Here is a 21,355-nt window from a genome sequence, read left to right on the forward strand (position 1 = left end):
GTCAAGAAGATGCACGCTTCCTATTTTCTCTTCAAAAAGAAAAAAAGAAAGAAAGGAAAAACAAAAAAATTAGCTTTTCATTTTGTAGCAGCATGAGATGAGTAGAGAGATAATTTATGGAAATCTTGTCTCCACAGACTTCAGAAGTCTGCTTAACAAGAGAGTCATCAGTAAGATATATCAAAAAAAAAAAAAAAAAAAAAAAAAGAAGGGTCCATGAATGGTGCGTTTGCTAACCTTTGGGAAAAGGTAACCAGACTGTCCTTTACCTTCCATCCTGGAAATTAAGGATGTGCTGGGCCTTTGATTTGTTTTGTAACTGAGTGTGTTGTTCACACATTGGAGCGTACATGTGTGTGTGTCTAGTCATTGTGCATGAATCCAGTGCATTTAAATGCTTGCATTTTAATCTCTCCATACCTCCACGGCACTGAAAGGATTCTGCAGGCAGACACTGGTGCCTCAGAAAGGCTGCTTCATTTGCTAATGATCTACAGTATGCTTCTCAAACAAACTATTACATTAATTTCCATGTGGGAAACAGGCAGTGAGGAGGAAAAGAAGGGAGAGGCAGCCATCTTGGAGTCAGCCTGCCTTTCAGACTCATTCTTTCTCTTGCTAAGGCTCAATAGTTAGAATATTATCTTTATTTTTAATTAGCCCTCAAAGTAAGCAAGAGGCATATCCAAAACACCTTTGTGTTTGTGTTTGGAGTACAAAGAAAGTCGTAATGTCTTTGGATTTTAAATAATAACTACACTATAGGCAAACTATACCTATTATTCTCTACCATTTTAAATAAATATACATATAAATGAAGCATGTGCTACAGCTTGTAAGAGACCTATACAGAACCTGTTCAGAAAAACAAATGTCTATTTGAACCATTCATTTGCTGCTTTGTAAAGGATTAATATGCCAGTAAAGTTGTCTGCACTGCCTCCTCCCCTGTCTGCCTTTTCTCCCCAAACATAACTCTCACATATGTGCACACAAACACACACGTTCAGAAACCCTCACCACAATGACACGGCAACTTTGAAACTTTTCTAAATACACGAATTCTCTTCCTCTCAGATCACAGGTATTTAGTTAAGCAGAAGGAAAAGGAGCAGCGGTGTAAATTTTCTGTTTCTTTCTGTGTGTATGGAGAACTGCAGGGGCTCTGTGGCCCCACACTCCATTCTTCCTGCCCATTTTTCAGTAAAACACAGGTTTGATGCGATTTGTCTCAACTTCTCATTTCAACCATTGCTTTTCTCCAAGTGGTCAGAGTTTAAGATGTGCAAAAGCAGTGGACAGAGAAAAATCACTGCAGGGGAGAAACAGTAGCTCCCCAAAGTGGAGCTGGCACACATGGCTGGCATGCATGGCACTCAACTCGCAAACCTTTTCTCTGCAGTTTGAACACAAAAGCTCTTCCTCCCCCATTTTGATGTGTTAAGGAGAGAGGGCATGTGCAATTTGTGAAATAAGAATTTGGAAAGCACAGGGCAAGCATTTCTCCTTTGAGTGTCCTGCATGTGTCAGCAGCAGGTAGACATCCTACAGTTTAATACTGATTTAGGTTTTCCTTTCTTTCTTTCTTTTTTTTTTTTTTAGTAGAAAGGGAAAAAATTTGAGTTTAAGCAATTGTATCACATCCACTCAACTTTTTGATCAATATTGCTTGCCTTTTGTATATTCAGAAATCCAGATCTCATCACTTTACTATCTGAAATTAGGGGACAAGTTTGCTCTATGTCCCTCTGAGAAGGGTCTGAGCAGATCAGTAATAAGCTACTGTTCAATTCTAACATTTGACTGAAGAAACTGAACTTTTACTTTTTGATGTTAGTGATCTGAACTAATTCTCCCAAACAATATTACCTGCAGATTTTTAAAATTGAAATAAGGATTTGAACAATAATAATAATCGAAAAGTACCTTACACTATATTGACTAAAGCCTCTGAGTTAAATCTCAGAGTTCTTTTCAAATTGACTTTGTATACTGATTATTTGTAAAAAAAAAAAACAAACAAAAAAACATTTGAATGCGTAGCTATATAATATTTAAGCTGCTGAGAGATACAGAGCCACTCATATTGTTCAGTCATTTATGTTTTAATGCATGGTCCTAAGTCCTAGTTACCTTAGGAAGGAAAAAGTGTTTGTTTACACTAGTTGCTATAGCAACAGTAGCTAGAAATTGTAGTTGGAAGAGGATGAGGAGCATGCCGGCCTTCAGCTCTTTGCATGGAGAGATCTCCTTCTAAGACTCTGAGAGCATCTTCAATTTATTGCTCACATGTTACCTCACGTTTAACAACTTACTGTGAGAACGTATTCAGAGATACAATCATCTGATTTTTTTCCCCCGTTTTTTTCTTTTTTTTCTTTTGCCCCAGAAATCAGCCTCGCCCTATTTGGAGAATTCAGAGTTGTTATGGACCTTTTAGTGTTTCAACAAAAAAGTTGAGGACGTGAAGTCAGAAATCCTCTCCCCAAATGTTAAGGGCCAGGTTGCCTGCTGCTGTTTCTCTGTGCAGACTCATCTCAGCCTTTGCTCTGCCCTCTCTTCTGTGGTTTCTTATTTTTTAAATTGGCCATACCCTTTTCTACTAGATCGCTTGATTTGGCCATACTTCCCTTAGTACATTCTCATTGTTGATCTCAGAACTTATATGAGGTTTGGACTGGTAGTGTTTTTCCTTATTTTCAAAGCTTTGAGATTCAGATGTGAAGAGCTAAGACAGTTCTCTGGACATGCTCACAGATTCTACCCAAGACCTTAAGCCATGCTTTTACACTTATGGGAAAAAGAAAAAAACATGCACAAGCTTCTGATACTAAGGGCGGAGCCTGGACATACACCTTGTCCTCTTCTTGGCCTCATCTGCCCTGAAGAATGAATATATTCATCCCTAAGGTTGCTGCTTCAAAGTGACCAGTGAGATGCTAACAGGTCAGCTGGCTGTCCTGTTGGACAGAGGGTCCATAAATCAGAGAAGGCTTGGTATGGTTGAAAGAAGAAGGTAGTCCAGCCTGAGGGGAGCCCCTGTAAATCTCTCCAGGAGCTTTGTTCCTGGTAGGGGTAGGGGTGGGGGTTGGAGTTGGGGTAGTCATGGCTGTGGCTGTTATTAATGCCCTGGCCCTCCTGCAGTGGGTGCTAACTTCTTGTGCATGAGAGCTGCCTCCACCCTTCCCAAACATCGGCTGCTTGGAAAAGTCAAGCAGGGCTGAACTCTGATTTTCATTTAATAGTCAAAACCAAGATGCGTTTGGGCTATGATGATAGGACAGCTCCCTTGAAAAGATTATTTGAACTACAAAGGCATTCATTTAGGGCTAGCGATGTTGCAAAAGGGGCTGCTAGAAATTAGCAGCCTGTCCTGGTATTTGGAGAGCAAGAGTGACAACTTACTGGAAGTTCTCAAGGAATCATTTATATTTCACACTCCACTAGGCAGCTGATTTGAGATTGTCTGTTAGCATAACAAAGGCTCTGAGCCTGTGAACTTCAGAAACCTTTCGACCTCTTAGCTGCTGGCATGAATAGCCCCCAGTCCTGCCTATAGAGATCTCCCAAAGCTCCCCTGTTCGTGGCTAAATTGTTAATCAGGGTAATTTAATATAGTTTTCAATATGCCTCATCTCTTATTGGGAAAGGTATTCACAGCTTCCCTACCCCTGAAAAAAAAGTTCTTTTATTCAAGTGTGAGAGGGGCAGCTGCAGACAGACCCCCGTCTCTTTACTTCACCCCCCGATCCCACTCCTTCCCAGCCACAGTTTTCTGTGTAGCAACCACAGGGAAAGGACAGAAAGAGAACTACGTTGACATTCCCTTTGCATGCACTCCACCCTGAACCTGAAGCTCAAGGCTGTTTATGCTGTGAGACAACTAAACAAAAACCCCAAGCACCACAGTCATAACTAAAACCTCAGAGTGATCACACACACACACACACACACACACACACACACACCACACCCTGTTCTCCACCTCCCTTTTTTCCAAAACCCTTTCCCCTCCCCCTTCATCCCTCAGCTCAGCTGCTCTTCTGGCCCCGACAAAATGCACCAGACCCCAAGGCCTGCTCATTTTCATTTTGTCGGAGGCAAAGGCAGCCTGCCCACTCCTTTGCACAGCGACACTCGTCCTGTCCCCTGCATCTACTCTCAGTGTGGCTCCCTTGCAGCGTCAATTCACATGCACATTAGTTAACTGAAGAGTAGGAGCACAAATATATTCATTTTAATCCAGTTAAGACCTAAGAGGTCTCATAGGATATTATTCAATAGTTTGAAAACCAAGTATAAAACTCAGATTTTGCTACAGTGTTTCATCTCAGGGAGGCCTACAGTATGCCTTTCTTTTGCTTTCCACCAGTGCGTGCTCAAGAAATAAAATGAATAATGAAACAATTATAAGCAAAGAACCAGCTGCAGGTGGATATTCTGTTAAAATATTGTATTGTTGACTCTGTTAATTACCGTACTTCTAGTACCCATGCTCAAATTCAGAATGAGAATTTTATAAGATGAAAGGAAAAAATATGAAGTCACAAATTGTGCCTCTTTTTTTAAAAAATTAAAAACAGAGCAATATATCCCTTAATCATATAGTTAACCTTTTGTTCCCATGTGAGAATTTTAGGCCATTTCTAAACTGTATTTGTAGTATTTCTGAGCTGCTGTAACTGTAGTTTTCTATGGGGTTGTTGCTCTGTCTTTTTGCCTTGTGTCTTGAGGGACTTCTTGCCTTTGTCAGACTTTGGTGGGTCTGTTTGCCTCTTAGCCTCCTAAAGTTGGTCAAAGCCAGCATCTAGATCCCAAAGTATTTTCTTTGATAGCTCTCTAGGTGACAGTGGCTCCTGATGCGGGTGGGAGACTTGCTTAACTTACTTGGCATACTAATCTGGTATCACCAAAGTGCTAGAAAGCAGGGAGACAAATCTCTCTTTATTGTACCAGGGAAGGGTTATTCAAGCCCCCCAAACAGAAAAACAAATCCAGACACACTCTCAGGAATACATACCCACTCAATAGCCCAGCTTCTTTCCCAATCTCATTTTTCTGGGTATTAAAAAATGGCTATAAAAATGGGCTTCTTAATTAATGTAAACATCTCAACAGTGTCCATAGATAACAAAACAATTGCATGCAGTTAGATTATTATCAGTCTTCAAATCTGCATTTTCATTGGGGGTGGTGGGTTCTGACAGTTTTAATTCCAGTGTTTTGGAAGTTTTTAAGATTATAAACATTTTTATCAATAATCTATGCATTATTCATTTTAATGATGTATATTTTATTTTATTCTTTAAGTAATGATTTTCATTTTTCTTGATTTCTTAAACTAGAATATTTTAAAATATAAATTAATAACTATTATGAACAAGTAGATTGCTGATTTCTCTTTTAAAAATCCAAAGACATAAAATCATTCATTTCACAAGTTCACAGAAATGTAACTTTCATGAGCTGTCTAGAGAGAAAGAAAATACAGTGGCTTTAAACTCAAGACAGAAAAAAAAACCCACACACAATTGATATTTTCTGTGTTTTTGCTTAACCCTGTTTTCATTAGCCTTTTCCTCATTAGGATTTATGATCCATGTCCTTTTCTATACTTCCACAGCTCTGATTTCTGTTAAATTTTGTAACAGAGGTTAATGACTACAAAGGAACAGAAGGCCTGTTTTCTTTCATCTATGATGCTCAGTATTTTAAGGTTGTTTATATTTGCATTTAAATTTTTTCTGTAATTTAAATTTGTTAAGATTCAGTAAAATTAATTGCATCAGAGTTATCTAACAGAGAAATTTTTTAAAAAGAAATTAAACAGTGCAATTCTGCTGAATTGTAATGTTTTCCTGGGCCTGGACCATCTCATGCCCTCTCCAGCACTGTATAGTTTGGGTTTCATGTTTGTGGAAGAAGAAGGATTGGGGGGAGAAGGATGTGTTTTTGGAATGGTGTTTGACAAGGGGAATGAACGCAGACACCAGAACAATTATATTACAATCCCATTGGGGATGCCAGCACCAAATTTAGCCAGACTGATGGGGCACTGTCTAGACGGTCCCTTTTGTGTATCAGCTGCTTTCTCTCTGCTTTATTGCGTTGCCTCAATGTGTGAGTTGAACATGCATATGGATCCCAAGCATAGCCATTCCTGCTATTAAACCTGCTGTCATTTGGCTAACACTCAAGGGCTACGTGTTCCTACTGCATTCTCTTTACGGTATTTTGTAATTAAAATTCAGCTTCCACATTAGTGGTGCAACAAAGGCCATATAACAATGTAGAAGGTGCCTAGACTTTCTTTATATGAAAATATTAACTAGGTAAACATTTTTGTCTTTCCAAACATGTCCGCCTCTTTTTCACTGAAATGAAAGAAAGCCAGAACAATAAGAAATAAAACAATGAGAAGAATGAGCCAGAGTACATATAAATTGCCACCTTTCCTTGTGAAAAGGGCAAAGGACAAAATGAATGTGTATTAAATGTTTACAGTGTAATTAACAGCAGTGTGTGTGTGTGTGTGTGTGTGTGTGTGTGTGTGTGTGTGTGTGTAGAAGGTTATCCCACTTTATTTGGTAAATCTAGTACAGCCCAGTGATCTGGGTTCTTATGGAGACTCATAAATAGATTCCCAAACTCTTCTTAATATACAGTTACACATTGCTTTCTTGTTGTTGGGCAGATAGGAAATCTCAGAGACATTTCACTTCTGGACAACTGTCAGTTTTCTGTTTCATTTGCCAAACTGGTGCAGGGTAGGGGGTGTGTGTAGGGGGAGTGGATAAGGCTTCCTTATACGTGCCCACACAAACCAGCCATTGTTCACAGGAGTAGGAATGCACCCCTAAATAGGGTGCAAACTTCATGGGTGATGGTGCTGAGAATTTGAAATGAACACAAATTAATTATTGCAATTAGAAAGTGAGAAATAGCAGAATTCATTAATACTAGTGAAATTAGGAATGAGATCACCTCTTTTAATATAAAGTTTATCAGCAAATTTTGCCTACAGTTACCGAGAATTGAAAACCTTGAGAAATTGGAATTCTACAAAATGTAAGTCATTTTAAGTAAAATCTTTGCCTCATACGGGGAACCCAAAGAACTCACTGTTACAGGAGAGATGAGAGACAAGATGATAACTTTAGTAAGTATAGAAACAGAAATTATACTAGCTTAAATTATTTTCTCTTAACAGAAACAAAAGTGGTAAAAGTTTTTATCTGAAAAGGAGAAACACAGTAAATGATACAAAAGATGTGTTTAAGCCTGTACAACTAAGTCATGGAATTTGGATTTAAAAATAGTGGTTTTTAAGCCTTTTTTGCTAGAAGTTAATAACTGCAACCTACTATTGGCAATTATCCATCTTTTGTGAATTTGATGTTGAGAGAGAGAGAGAGAGAGAGAGAGAGAGAGAGAGAGAGAGAGAGAGAGAGAGAGCGAGAGAGAGCAAGAGAGAGAGAGGGGGGGGGGAAGCAAAGTAAATTCTAATTATATTAATAAGATACACAAGGAGTAATCTGATTTTTGGTGGTGGTAGTGTGGTTTGGATATTTTGTTTTTGTTGTTGTTTAGTTTGGGTTCAAAAACAACACATCACAAATCAACACTCCTGAAGTACACAGTGATATCTGATGGGAAAATATCAAGATTGGAAGTAGGGACAGATTGTACAGTTGACAATAAACATGGAGATCTTCAGTAGGCACTGGGAGGCTCGGTGTTAGCAGCTTCACACTCCAACTTCATTTAGCATGATAGATGGAAAAAGTGAAAAAAATCACAAAGGCAGAGAGAGAGAGAAAGAGAGAGAGAGAGAGAGAGAGAGAACCGAAAAATAAAGAATACCAGAGGAAAATGGGGTGAGGTGGATGGGGTTTTTGGAGTGGGGTGGGGGGTCCATGCAGAAATACTGAGAGAGAAAAAAGCATGAGCAGAGAGTGAATATTCTAAGCATTGTTTTAATTTAAAACAGAGATACTTCCAGGAGAATGGATTTCAATGGAGCTGAGCCAAAAATAATTATAGAGATTTTCTTGTTTTCTTTTGTGAATGAAGAGCATCTCTTTTCTCTGATGACACAGAGAAGGAACCAGAGCCCAGAGATTGAAGTGGTGCCCCTCTGCCCCCTTCCTTCCACACGCCACAGTGGCAGACCTTTTTTTCTTTCCCTTTCCAATAGCTATTGGCATAGAATTGAGCGAGAGGGGCGAGTGATTGCAGCCCCCAGACCTCAGCTGGGTTTCCTGTTCTAACAATTGCTTGTTTACTCTGATAGGGCTGAAGTATTGAAATGGAAGCCCAATTGGGGTGAGGTGACAGACATATATATATATATCTATATATCTATATCTACATATCTATATTTCTCTATATATACATACATATATATATATATATATATATATATATATATATATATGTAAAGTTCTGGAAATAAAATCGAACTATTTACAATTAAGAATATGCCTGTTTTTATGATGCTAGAAATTCCTGTAGGGTTTGTTCTATCAATTATATTGTTCTCTTGTTTTTCATCAATAGCAGGCTATAAAAGGGAATAAGAGGATTCTCTCAATTTTCCTCCTTTTTCTCGGTAATATAAAATCTCTGTCTTAGAACCATTTTTTTAACACAAAGGAAAAAAATCATTTGTTAAAATAACGAGCTATAACTGAATTTTGTGAAAGCAATAAAACATAGTTCTTGCAAAGGCAGGAACAAAAGGCTTATATGCATATGAAGGGCTGGAGGAGAAACCACCAACTTTTATAGACTTTGTGACAGAGTAATCATAAACAACTTGGAATTTGTATGTAAACAATACTTTTTAGGTTAAATTGACTTCCGTGCAAATCATAGCATATTTGTGATCTGATCTAAACCCTTCAGTTTAGGTGTGGTCCAGTCTTAGATTACATACTATTATCCATAGATGCCAATCCCACAAGTAGGGCTCAAGGATTACCTTGTGTCATTGTGATACCTGAATTTGAGGTGACCTTTTTAGAACGATTTCTTTCCAAAATCTGAGAACCGGTTCCCTTTCTCTGTCTCATATTGAGATTTGGTTTTACTAATATTTTATCTGCTAAGTTGAAACAACTTAGTGACTCAGCAGAAGAGCAGCATGGGCTATACATTTGAAGGGCTAACCTTAAGTGTCTTCAGTATGAATTTAAAACAAAGAATGTATGCTACATTTAGAGATGCTAACTAGTAGCTTAAGTATGCAAACATTCCTGGAAGTGGTAAAATGTGATATATTTTCCTTTAGAACTTTTACAGACTAAAATTTGTCATGTTTTCCTGTCAAAGACCTTGAAATGTGGACTAGCAAGAGAAAAAGTCTTAAAGTTCTATTATGTGGTTAACTTTTAATTTTTAAAGATGAAAAATGTCTTCATGGATATAGGACTTTTAATTGGAGATTTTCAAAACATATTTTCAATTTCAGTAGGAATATATTGTGTACATCTGTGAATATGAGTTCTATGAATCCATATTTAACAAATCGCATCAGTTCACTTGACAGTTTTCTCCCTCTGAGCTCTTTCCTCTTTTCTTCTCTCCATTAAGAGTATTTCTCTCACTGTAGTAGACTAATTTTTGAAACAGGTTTTATAAAACAAAGATGGCAATTGATTTAAAAGAACTTTTAAGCCATTCAACTCTGATATATTACAAATGATTAAATGAATATTTAAAAAATATAAAGTACTTAACAACACTAATAAAATCTCAACTCCAAAAATGCACAAATGTACTTTTTAAGAATAGCAGTTAATTAGTGCTAATGAGAATACTGCATCTATACCTTAAGATAAAGTATGTGCTTGAAATTAGCAAAAAAACATATTGTTTCTAAAAGGAAACAACTGTTCTTTTAAAAAAATGAAACAATGCTAGGTATGGTCATTTGTACTTGCGATGCCAGCATCTTGTGGGCTGAGTCCAGGTGCTAGTGAGTTTAGAACTAACGCTGGCTCTTTAGAGAGCTCCTGACTGCTCAGAGCTCTACAGTGACGTCTTGTTTCTGAAAGCAAAGCAAGCAAGCAAACAAAAGCAATAGGAAAAATATAACTTTCTATATAGCAAGAAGAGCTAATGATAGTTATGTCTATCAAAAGTCCTAGGAGACATGAACTATAGTGGGCTATACCAAGGCAATGAAACTATTGAGAGAAAATACGTGTCTACTAAAATGTTTAGAATATAGATACAATAATTTATTATTAACAAAGTGAATGTATCGCAGCATCAAGATGTTCATTTACTGCCTCAGATACTAATTCTGAAAAACAGAGATAAATAGAGATTTATACTTGAAAAGTATCTCAAATATATAAGTGATATCCACAGTTACATAAATATATAGCACTTGGAATGTGCTTTGGGGTTTCTTTACTTTATAAGAACACATAGACATATATATAGAGAAATATTCAACACATGTGTATTTGCCATTTGTTTACAATGACCCTGGTATGATAAACAGATCTGTAGCATTTCTAAGTGGAACAATTCTTTCTGAGCCCTAAATTACTAAGACAGCTTCAGAGTTTAGTAATTCAAATCACCAAACCAGGAGAGCTGTGTTTTAATTAAAACCAACCATAGGAAATGTCCCAAAGACAGTCTTATTGTTCTTTTGGTTTGTGGTGAGGTAGAGCCTGGAACTCACCTGTGGGTGGGAGGAAATAACAGGAAGTTGTTGAAAAGATTGGGATGAGAGTTCTGAGGCTCACAGGCTTCTTTGCTGCCCACAGAAGCCATTATGGCATGTGTGTGTGTGTGTGTGTGTGTGTGTGTGTACGTTTATGTATATGTACACACATATACATATATATTGAACATGAAGACTTCAAAAAAGGCTTCACACTTCAGGAAACCTAGAGTTAGATTCTGCATTCAGTAGGCACACCTCCTTGTATTGGCACAGGAAGACAGATGCAGATGGCTTCATTCAACTCCCTGCTCAAATTTGTCACTTTGTGTCATAACCCCTAGGTACTTAAATGTAGCTTCACAATGTGCTAAATGGATTTGCCTGATAATATGCCTAAATGTAGCTGTACTAGCTGTTTTTGCTCTGGGTTCACTCATGGTGATATAGTTTATTTTAAGGCCAAGAACAGTCATACACATAAGGGAACAGGATCTTTTTGGTTTCAGTGGAGGCCAAACATGCATAAGAGCAGAGCGAGCACTGGATGTATGGAGAAGATGACTATTATAGAGGTGTTCACATTTCAGGAATGCACTTTACAACACAGGGAAGCATGGTACACTATAAGTAAAGTCCTTTTAGCCCATTCCCTCATTATTAAATGCTATTTTCTACAGTTAGGTTTTACAGAACATCCAATAATATTTATTGTAGCAATAGACACTCCCACATAAGAACTGCTAGTGAGCTTACATGTCTATTTAATCAAAGTCAAGAACTACCTGGAAAGTACAAAGTGACCATAAAACACATCCTTGCTAAAATATTAGATAAATTGAGAATAGAGAAAATAGTGAGCTAAGGTAGAAAAGTCAAAAGAAAATAGTAGTAATTATATATATCTTGCACACAAGCCTAGTGTATTACATCCAGTACACAATGTCATATGAAAGAGAAAGTGTGTCCCTTGTCATGGTGACATAGCTGTGTTAGGAAGTTTTATAGGGTAGTTTGTTTCCCAGAGCACATTAAACTCGCCACATGACATGTTCAGTAGAATATCTCCTCCAGTTAAAAACTGTTTTTTGTCACAAAACTCCACAATATTTTCCACAACCAGCTGATTACTTCTTTTGTGTATCTCTACTAGAGGAGGACAGTGTTTGCTCTTCTACCTCATAAAACGTATCAGCATTAGAGGCATATGAAAAGCAGTTTTGACCTTATATAGTTTATCCCTGTATTGGTTGGGGCACATGGGCCTTTGCAAAAGGCACACATATCTATTATTGCTGCGTTTTTATCTTGGAACAAAATACAAGCTTAAAATTGGAGGTGAAGGCAAAACAAAAAGTCTCACAAAGTGGAAATTAGTTAATGCACAGACAGGACCCCTCTTGAGTTGACATGCAGTGAATGACAGAGTTGAAGGGCTTCCTTAAGGGTGCGTTAACAAAGTCATCACAGGAGACCTGGGAATCAGCATTTGCTGGGTCCTTCAGACCAACATCTCAAACCGATTTCAAGTTATGAGAGAAGTTCTAACCACTTCATGTTACTCATAAGGCTCTCCACAAACAAACATGGAAACAAGCAATAGCACCCCTATTAGGTTCTTTCTGCTTCCACCAGCACCTTTCCAGCTCTCCCTTCCATTCTTGTCTGCCTGTTGTCCTTTCAAGTTCTCTGTGGTCCTTCTTTAGTCCTGTTTTCCAGTGATGCTAATAAAAATAAACAGTTCATTTAAAACAAACATATTTAGGCCCATAATGCATGGTTAGTATGTTCCTTTTTATTATTATTTAGTTAAAACATACCTGGGGCACTGGATTTTAAAATCCAATTTCAGTAACATATAGAATAATGGGTTGCATTATGACATTTTCATACATATATATTTTTGTATACTGCTAATATTTGCCCCCACATTGGCCTCTCCTGTATCTCACTCTTCTTAGAATACTTTTAGAAGCAAACCCAACAAAACCAGAGAATTGAAATGCCATTTAGTGTCACCAAATTTATTTATAAATATCCACAGTGGTAAACTTAGCGAAGCCCTTGTGAGACTGCTCCTGTACTTACTGATCCAAGAGTGCAGAAAGAATTAGCTTATTCAGGAAAACTCAAAGTCATAATTAGTCTTGAGAATTATAATAATCTGGTTTCATCCCCCATTTCTTTCTCATGTAGTATTCCCAGTGCGAGTTCCACATGAAAAATGACAATGAAGTTTGAGCTTTAATAATGCCATACCTGTGAAATATGAGCATTTTCCTAGAGTAAAACTGAAAATCTGTCCCATCTTGGTCCTATATTTTTCAATTAAAAGAAGAATATCACCATATTTTCTCAATTAAAAAAGTCAGTCATAATTTTAAAAATAACTTGAAATAAGAGAATAAGTATTTCCCTCCTATGTAAATATATCTTTTCCTCTTAGTGTAGATATAGATGTAAGTCTGTATTTAATTTAATTTTTTAAAAACTTTTAAGTATCTAAGTTTGATAGTTTCCTCAAACAGAAACAAAAGATCAAGAAAAGTAAAAAGGATGAAATCCAGAAAAAAAATACAGAAGGAATTTAGGCCAGACATTTTTCATAATTTGACCAACAAGGTCACCAAATAGTTTGTGATTACTTATTGAGGAGATCAATTATTGTAATGTATGGATATACATAAATTAAGATAAAATGCAATTTGTTGTCAGCCCAGGAATTTTATAACATTTTGTGAAATAGAAGTATACCCTTGCAAGAGTTATAGCTTGATGAACTACTAACTAGTAGGGGAAAAAAAGGCAAAATGCACAGTAAGTGTATAGCCACGTAAAGCCCAAACTTGCATAGCTCCTATAGCCCTAAAATTTAGGAATAGCTTATATTTATTTAGGAATTGCTTTATACAACAGAGAGGGCTCTCAGCATAATTGTATTGAATGAGTTTTCATACCTGTATGAAGAATAACAGATCAGGAATAAAAGATGGGAATGGCATAAACCATTTTTGTATTTCAGGAAATTCAAACTAATTTGTAATAACAAAAAGTAGATCAGGCAGAGGGTATTGGCAGAAAGCTCTAGGACAAGGGAATTGTGGGTAATATGTGTTTATCATCTTGACTGGTAATAGATTCACATGTATATACACTTGTAAAAATTTAACTTATACAATTAAATATGAACAGTTAGTTATATAGTTTTTAATCTCAACAAATACGTGCTGTAAATGCAAAGTGAGTACACAGAATGAATGCATCAAGTAGTTAGAACACATGAAAGTCATTAGCAAGAACAATCACACAAATGGTGTCATTTGGAATAGTGGAACCTTTTACAGTTTTGAAGAATTTGGAGATTCTAAGTAACTTTTTCATTCACTTGCTGATGATTATGGCTGTGGGTTTAATTTAAATCATTTTATTTTTTTAATTAAAATCAGTATATTCCTAAATGTAAAGAACAATGTATATTTTGATTCTCTTGAAATATTCCAAAATGTGTGACTTAGGTCAGCCAGCTAAACCCGTGCCCAAACACTGCTAACCAATCATTTGAGACAGAGATAAGCTGAAAGATACTTTCATCTTGAGAAAACAGGATCAATCTACAGAGCCTTTCATAATTATGTTTGTTGTAAAACCAGGCAATGGCAAATCCTGGTGGTCAGCATGACACACTTGCAAGAGGGAAGAATTTCCTTTATCTGATTGTCCATAGACACATCTGTGGGTATTTTCCTGACTGCTCAGGAAGCCACTGTGGGCAGTATCATCCTTAACAAGTGGGCTATATAAGAAAAGTAGATGAATGTGAGTGAGAGAAGAGACCGGTAAGCATCACTCTGCTATAGTCTCTGTTGCAGTTTCTGCTTCAAGCTCCTACCTTGGGTCTCAGCATGGTTTCCCTCATTTAGTCACTGTTTTGTGGAAGCAACACAAAGCAGACTAAGACACACATCCAAAGACTTTTTTCTTTTCATTTCCTACCATGGGTATAATTAAAACAGTCAGTCAGTGAATCAGTCAGACAAACAGACAGACTCGGAGTGGAAGTTTCCCTGAGACAAATGACAGATATTCTCTGCATATGATTGCCTCAGATATATATCTTGTGAGTAAACCCATTTTCATTGTTTTCAACAAAATTCTGTTTGAATCCACAGAAAGTTATAGAAATATCACATTGAGTCTCTTCTGGAATAGAACATGACTACCCTAGGCCCATACCAAAGTCCTTTCACGGCTCAGTGTGAAGGACAGAGATGACTCCAGGTCACTGTTTGTTTTTTCTAATTGTATTACAGATAATACTGTGTTTACTTATAATTAAGGTTTTAGATGCAGAGCTTGAATTAGATTAGTCCTCATCTTAAGGTAGGGAGAAACTGTGAATTCCAATCAAAATACATGGGGGAAGACTGAAGACAATCTCTCTACATTCATATGTCAGCAAAACAGAACTAACATTCAGTGGATAGCATATTGATGTGCCTGATATTACCCAAAGGACAGATGTTTTCTGCCTTGACACATTATGGTCTAAATGTATTGATCTGATTTTTACAGACATATTTAAAATTAATAGAAACATTCTAAACACTCCTTAGAATGAGCTACTTATTAATTTTTTCATACCCTCTCTTCGTTTTTGGCCAGAGGTGGTCCTCACACATCATAGAGTACTGAACATAAGATCTGTAATGGGAAAGCATGTTGTTGAGCATGGGCATGGGTTTCTAACTGCTCTTGAGCTGAGATTCAGTGAACACTTACATTTGGAGCTCTCTGCACACTTAGGACTATGTCCTCCTCTGCCCTTGTTCTTTTTCCAGAATGGAGTCCCACCAACAGAAAGAATCAGCATCTCTCCTATTCCTTTTCACTTTCCCCAGTAGCTGTTTTGCTTTTTGTATTGTTCTTCTCCTCTCTTTTTGATTAGAAAGGTGATTTTATTGACAAGCTAAAGAACTATAAACCACTGTATGAGAGCAGTGTAATCCAGGTATGTATGGTGTGACTCAGGCTCTTATTTGTTTGTTTGTTTGCTTGTCTGTTTATGTTTACAGAAAATCAGATTAATAGGCATAGTCAGTGGGTAACTTTTAAATGATCTAGGATATGGGATACTTGTCAACACCAAAAGCTTTAACTTGGAAATGAGGGAGAAATATCTTGTCTTTTCATAAGACACGTGAAAATATATTATGGCCAAGACACTCATGTTGTATCACTAAGTACTACCCATACACCCATTCTCCAAACATACAGACTTTTCTTGAGCTCTCACTGATCCATTAGTGTGAAGCCACTTTTTAATTCGCTGTTATAAGTAATTGCAATGCATTTATTAATTGATGCATGATATAATCATTATTAATTACTCTTAACTTCACAGCATTTCATATAATATGCTTCATAGCTCTTTAATATCTAGAAAGATAGAATTCAGAGTAAATCCCAAGGACAATGGACCCACAAAAGCAGTTACGGACTAAATTAGAACAAAGAAATTAAAGTCTGTAGCACTTGAAAAGGAAAAACTAAATAGCTTCTACACTCATGTTCATTTGCTTGCATCAGGTTTAGTTGCTTTAAATTAGGACAATAAACACAACCTCCAATCTTACATTCTAACCATTTTAATTCATGGACTAACCAATGATAATGGCCTTTAAAAAAAAAAAAAGAAAAATCTGTATAGATTATGTTAGAGAAGCTAAATAATTTTATCTGTTGTTTACATTTTTACAAAAATAAACCTAAAATTTGGTAAATTTTCAGTCCTAAAGATTGATTTATATGGAACTGATGTTGAGCAGAAAACAAAGCATTCCTTCAATTACTGGAATAGTAGAATTTGCCAAACTATATGTATTTGCTTTGTGTAAAATTACATCCTTTGCTAAGTTCATTATTTGTTGGTCACTAATAATGTTTGTAGGAGTTTACTATTCTATCCAAAGACTCTATCGTGTTCTCTCTGTCACAGTCTCTGTTTCTCTCTCTGATCCTTGGTAAGCATAACAGCTTGTGTAGATTATTGATTACAATAAGTAAAAGTATAATATAAGGGGGAGCAATACGGCCAAAAGAAATATCAAAAACTAAGACAGATAGTTGAGTATGAGGTAAAAAAATGAGTTCTTTACCTTAGACTCCCTTAGAATGAAGTAGATGAAGAAAAGCTAAAAGTTAAGTAGAATTCAACATAAATTTTCCCTATTCACGAACTAGCTTATTCAGTTATTGCCATCCACTGATCAATTACAGTTCAGTACTATATGTAATAACATGGCACAAGTTTTTAACATTTTTCCCTTTTTTCTGAGGCTGGCTGGCCCAAGAAGGATGCTGACTTGCATATTTTAAGCAACTGTTTGCCTGGTTCATTCAAAACAGTCTGAATAGGACGTGGGCTACAATATAGTCCTAGCTACTTGCATGCCAGAGGTGAAAAGGTTGCATCAGGCTAGGAAACATTCCATAATTCTGTCTGTAAAAACTTAAAATAAAATAATAAAAGTTTAGAAAATGTGGTGTTCTGCCGAAGCTTACAGGGCCTCTGCTGTTGCCACCGCATTTCTGTCAGCAAACTTGGTATCTGCTCTTTGCTTCTTGCTATTATCCAGCTTCTGACACTGTGTGGATGACTCCTACGAGTCAGTTTGCTGCTGTCCATGACCGTCCTTACTCTTCTCTCAGCTTTGCTGCGTCCCAATCTCTGCTGAGCATGGTCTGCCAACCTCACCAAATAGCTCATCTATTGACACATGATTGGTCAACTCAGAAAAAGAAGAGGATATTTATATTGTATACTTAGTCGAGGATCCACTTTGAAATTGTTCAATACAGTGGCCCAGGATTGGTGTGGTTCAGCGTTAAGGGGATGGCAAAACTATGAAGGTGTGATGCTTCAAAGGTACTGAGGAGAAACTAGACAGGATTTAATGACTGTGTGGACGAACGGGACGCTTGTGAATCATACTTTATTCTGGCTCAAAAGCTGAGGCCCTCTGAGGCCCCGCCCCCAACTGTGACACAGAAGGAAAGGAAGGTTTTCCGTGTTACTCAGTGTGAGGCATCTAAATTGTGATGTATCCCGAGTAGCTGGATATTGTCTGTAGCTCATTCAGGAAATCCATGTTTGGGAACAGAATAGCTTAGAGGGGAACAAATGGTCAAGAGAATTAAATCAAAAAGTTGCACAGGAGAAAATTGAGAGTCATCAGATCCACCACAAGAAGCTATTGATGAATATAACTAATGGAGTTTTAGTGAAGCTAGAATTTAGAGACGATGGGACAAAATTGGAAGGGGACAAAATGGAGAGCTTTGCCCTCATGAAGAGAATGATTATATTTTATTATTATTTATTTTACATTTTATCTTATTTCAGAATTAAGAAGCATAATAGTTTATATGTGCTTATAAAAAGGTTAAATACAATTTTCTACCTCACACATGTGTCCTGTAAGTATTATTTCTAAGTATTCAGGTTGAAGTTTTTTCCAGGGGCCAGTATCTTAGGCAGGAAGAGAGATGCTCCTAAGAAAAGACAGGCAAAGAGTGAACACCCCGTCCCTGGCTCACTCTCATTCATTCTAAAGGTCAACTTCATGGCCACGCCCAGCTCCAGTTTACCTAAGTCACAGTGAACTCTGAGTGGCCCAACCACCTCTTGGAGCACAACATTCTTTTGTTTCCTCGAAGATGAGCAACAAAAGATATTTATAATGCCAAACTGTGGCCCATCCTTAAGAGCATCATGAACTAAGAAGATGACATGGCCTAGTGGACCAGCAACAAGGAGATGCAATAAGGATATGTCTCGGGACAGAGAACATATTCTAGGTGAAATTTTATAAGAGGACCAGGAATAATAAATTCTGTTATAGGTTTCTAATGTATATCAATATAATTATATATAATGTAAAATACATATTATTATAAATATATTAAATATATAGTAAATGTTTATCACAAAATGAAGTAGTGATGAAATAACAGGCACTTCTTACTATCTGAATCTCATACACACCTGAAAAGTTTATGGGAAAGCAAATTTTTATATTCAAGGTAGGAAAAGTGGGGCAGGTGAGATACCACAGTGACTGTAGGTACTTAATGCCAAGTCTGATGATCTGAGTTTCATTCTCCAGACCCATCTGGTGGAAGGAAAGAAGTGACTCCAGAAGGTTGTTCTCTGACTCCTGCATGCACACTGTATCACACATGTGCCTCCTCATTCAATATATAAATAATTAAATATGATGACAATTGAAACTAAACCTTTTGATGGACACTCCCACATTTCTGGTACACACAAAATTTATAATCATTGACTATCACAGAATTAGTACTTAAAATGTGGGCTGGAGAGTTGGTAAACATGCCTGCTGCCAAGCCTCATGACTGGAGTTCAATCCCTGAAACGGACATGACAAAAAGAACCGAGTCTTCAAATTGTCTTCTGCACACACACACACATACACACACACACACTTACTCATACAAATGCAGTAACACTTATACATACATATGTAAATGTCATAAACAATTTTAAACTTGGGATGAATCAATATTATTAGCTCGAGGGGCTACAAAATGGGCCTTTTAACCAACAGTACCAGCAAGTGCATGAACAGCAGCATTGGATCCTTGGATGAGTGACTTGAGGGAACAATACCTGTTTTTTTTTTTTGTTTGTTTGTTTGTTTTTTTGTTTTTTTTTAATATATCATACTTCTTCTATGGATAGTACATCCCAATCCTTAACATAATTTTAACGGTGATAAAAGTTTTTGTCTAGGTTTTTCAGTTAATTCTATTTAAAGCATTTAGATATTCTTGTTTCATGACATGCAACACATCTGAGAGACAGCTCTGTCCCATAGACCATGGATTTCTTTCATTCAATGTACTGCAATGAAATACAAGAAATATTACTACTCTATTTCATTGACCCGTCCAGCAGGTCCAATTATTCGAGGGTCTCGAGGGGACCTTCTCCTAAGATCCAAATGGGTGGAGGGAGAGACGGACACCAAGTGCAAGAACACATGGAAGCAGTCTGATTGGCATCAAAGTGTCACTGTATTCAGCAAGGCTCAAGGCTTAAATGCACAAGTAAAAGGGAAAGTACTTCTCAGCAGGAGGGATGGGGCAGCGGAAAGTTTTCTTTTGGTGACAACAAGGGGAAGCAGGAACTTGGTGGTATCAGGACATCCAGCTCTGACTTAGGGCTGGAACAATCTGTGGTTGTTCTCGGAGCAGTGTGTCAGTGGCCCGCTTTTGACCCCCTTTTCTTCGGGGGGGGGCGGGGGGAAGGCCCAATTCAGAGATCAGGACAATTGTCTTGTTTTAATAGCTCCCAACATTTCATCGATAAGACAAATGAGGCTTAATATGATGTCATTCTTCCCAATTTCAATCCAGTGTCTTTTAAATCCTGTTTTTGTTTTGTTTGTTGTTGTTGTTGTTGTTGTTTTTTATAAAAGTGATTTCCATCTGGTATTTTTTCAAACTTCAGCTGGTTCACATTTCTATACAACTACATATTGACTTAGTTTAATAAGTGACTTTCCCCTAAGTATGCATACCTTTAAAAATGATTTAATACAAGCATTGTTAAGAGAATAACTATCATTAATTCTATCATGTAGACATGTTTTCTAAGAAGTAATTGTATTTGAAACATATTGTTTTCATTTTTGCCATAATAATTTTATTTTTCTTCGCATATAGTTTTCTTTATATACAGTGGTATTTTAAAAGAAATCATGAAGAATTAGGGGAGATGAAGGAAAGGAATGGTACACATATCAGACAACTAGCCTTCAAATGCATTGAGAAGACAATTGTGTGGATGAGAGTGAGGGAAGAGAATGGGGAGATAGATGGTGATTTCTAGACCCTTGTCTTGCCCAAGGAGCACTGGGAACTTAATAACTCTTAGTTCATTTGTCATTGCTATGCTCTACTAATAACGAGATTAAATTGAAGCCACACTGTCTTGAGTGCTTAAGGCTTGCCAGGCAGCGTACTAACTGCCTTACTCACTGCCTTATTATGACCCTGCGGCACATTTCCAATTTGCAGAAGAAGGAACATAGTCTTTTAAAAATTTGCCCAAGTTCAACGTCTGATAAGTGGGGAAGAAGGGTGAGGGGTCAAAAGCAGTTTGTCTGCCCATTTGGGCAGTGCTATCACTCAATGCTTGTCCTCTCTTCTCAGTGAAGAAACTCAGGCAAGGTAAGGGATACAATGCAGGAACAGGAGTCAGAGCTGGAGCAGAAGGGACCGTCGGGAGCCTCGGGTATGGAACACCTCACTGGCTCTACTGTCAGATCCCCCTTTGCCTTTTTGTTTCTTTTGTTTCTTTTGTTTCTTTGAAGATGTAAGTGGAATTTGACCTCTGGAATATGGGTTAACACCATATGGAATATGGTAAATATATATATATATATATATATATATATATATATATATATATATATAGAGAGAGAGAGAGAGAGAGAGAGGGTTTATTTTTTTTGAAACCATAACAAGGTGATTGATGGAATGCTGTGGAAGTTCTCTAGTGAATTGTTTCAAATGAGAGAATCTTTACAAACATCACCTGGCCAAGACTGCTATTGCTTGCAGCACTTGTCAATCACACTACTTCTT

Source organism: Mus caroli, unplaced genomic scaffold (assembly GCF_978045245.1).
Source record: "Mus caroli unplaced genomic scaffold, Mus_caroli_1 scaffold_15, whole genome shotgun sequence".
NCBI lineage: Eukaryota > Metazoa > Chordata > Mammalia > Rodentia > Muridae > Mus > Mus caroli.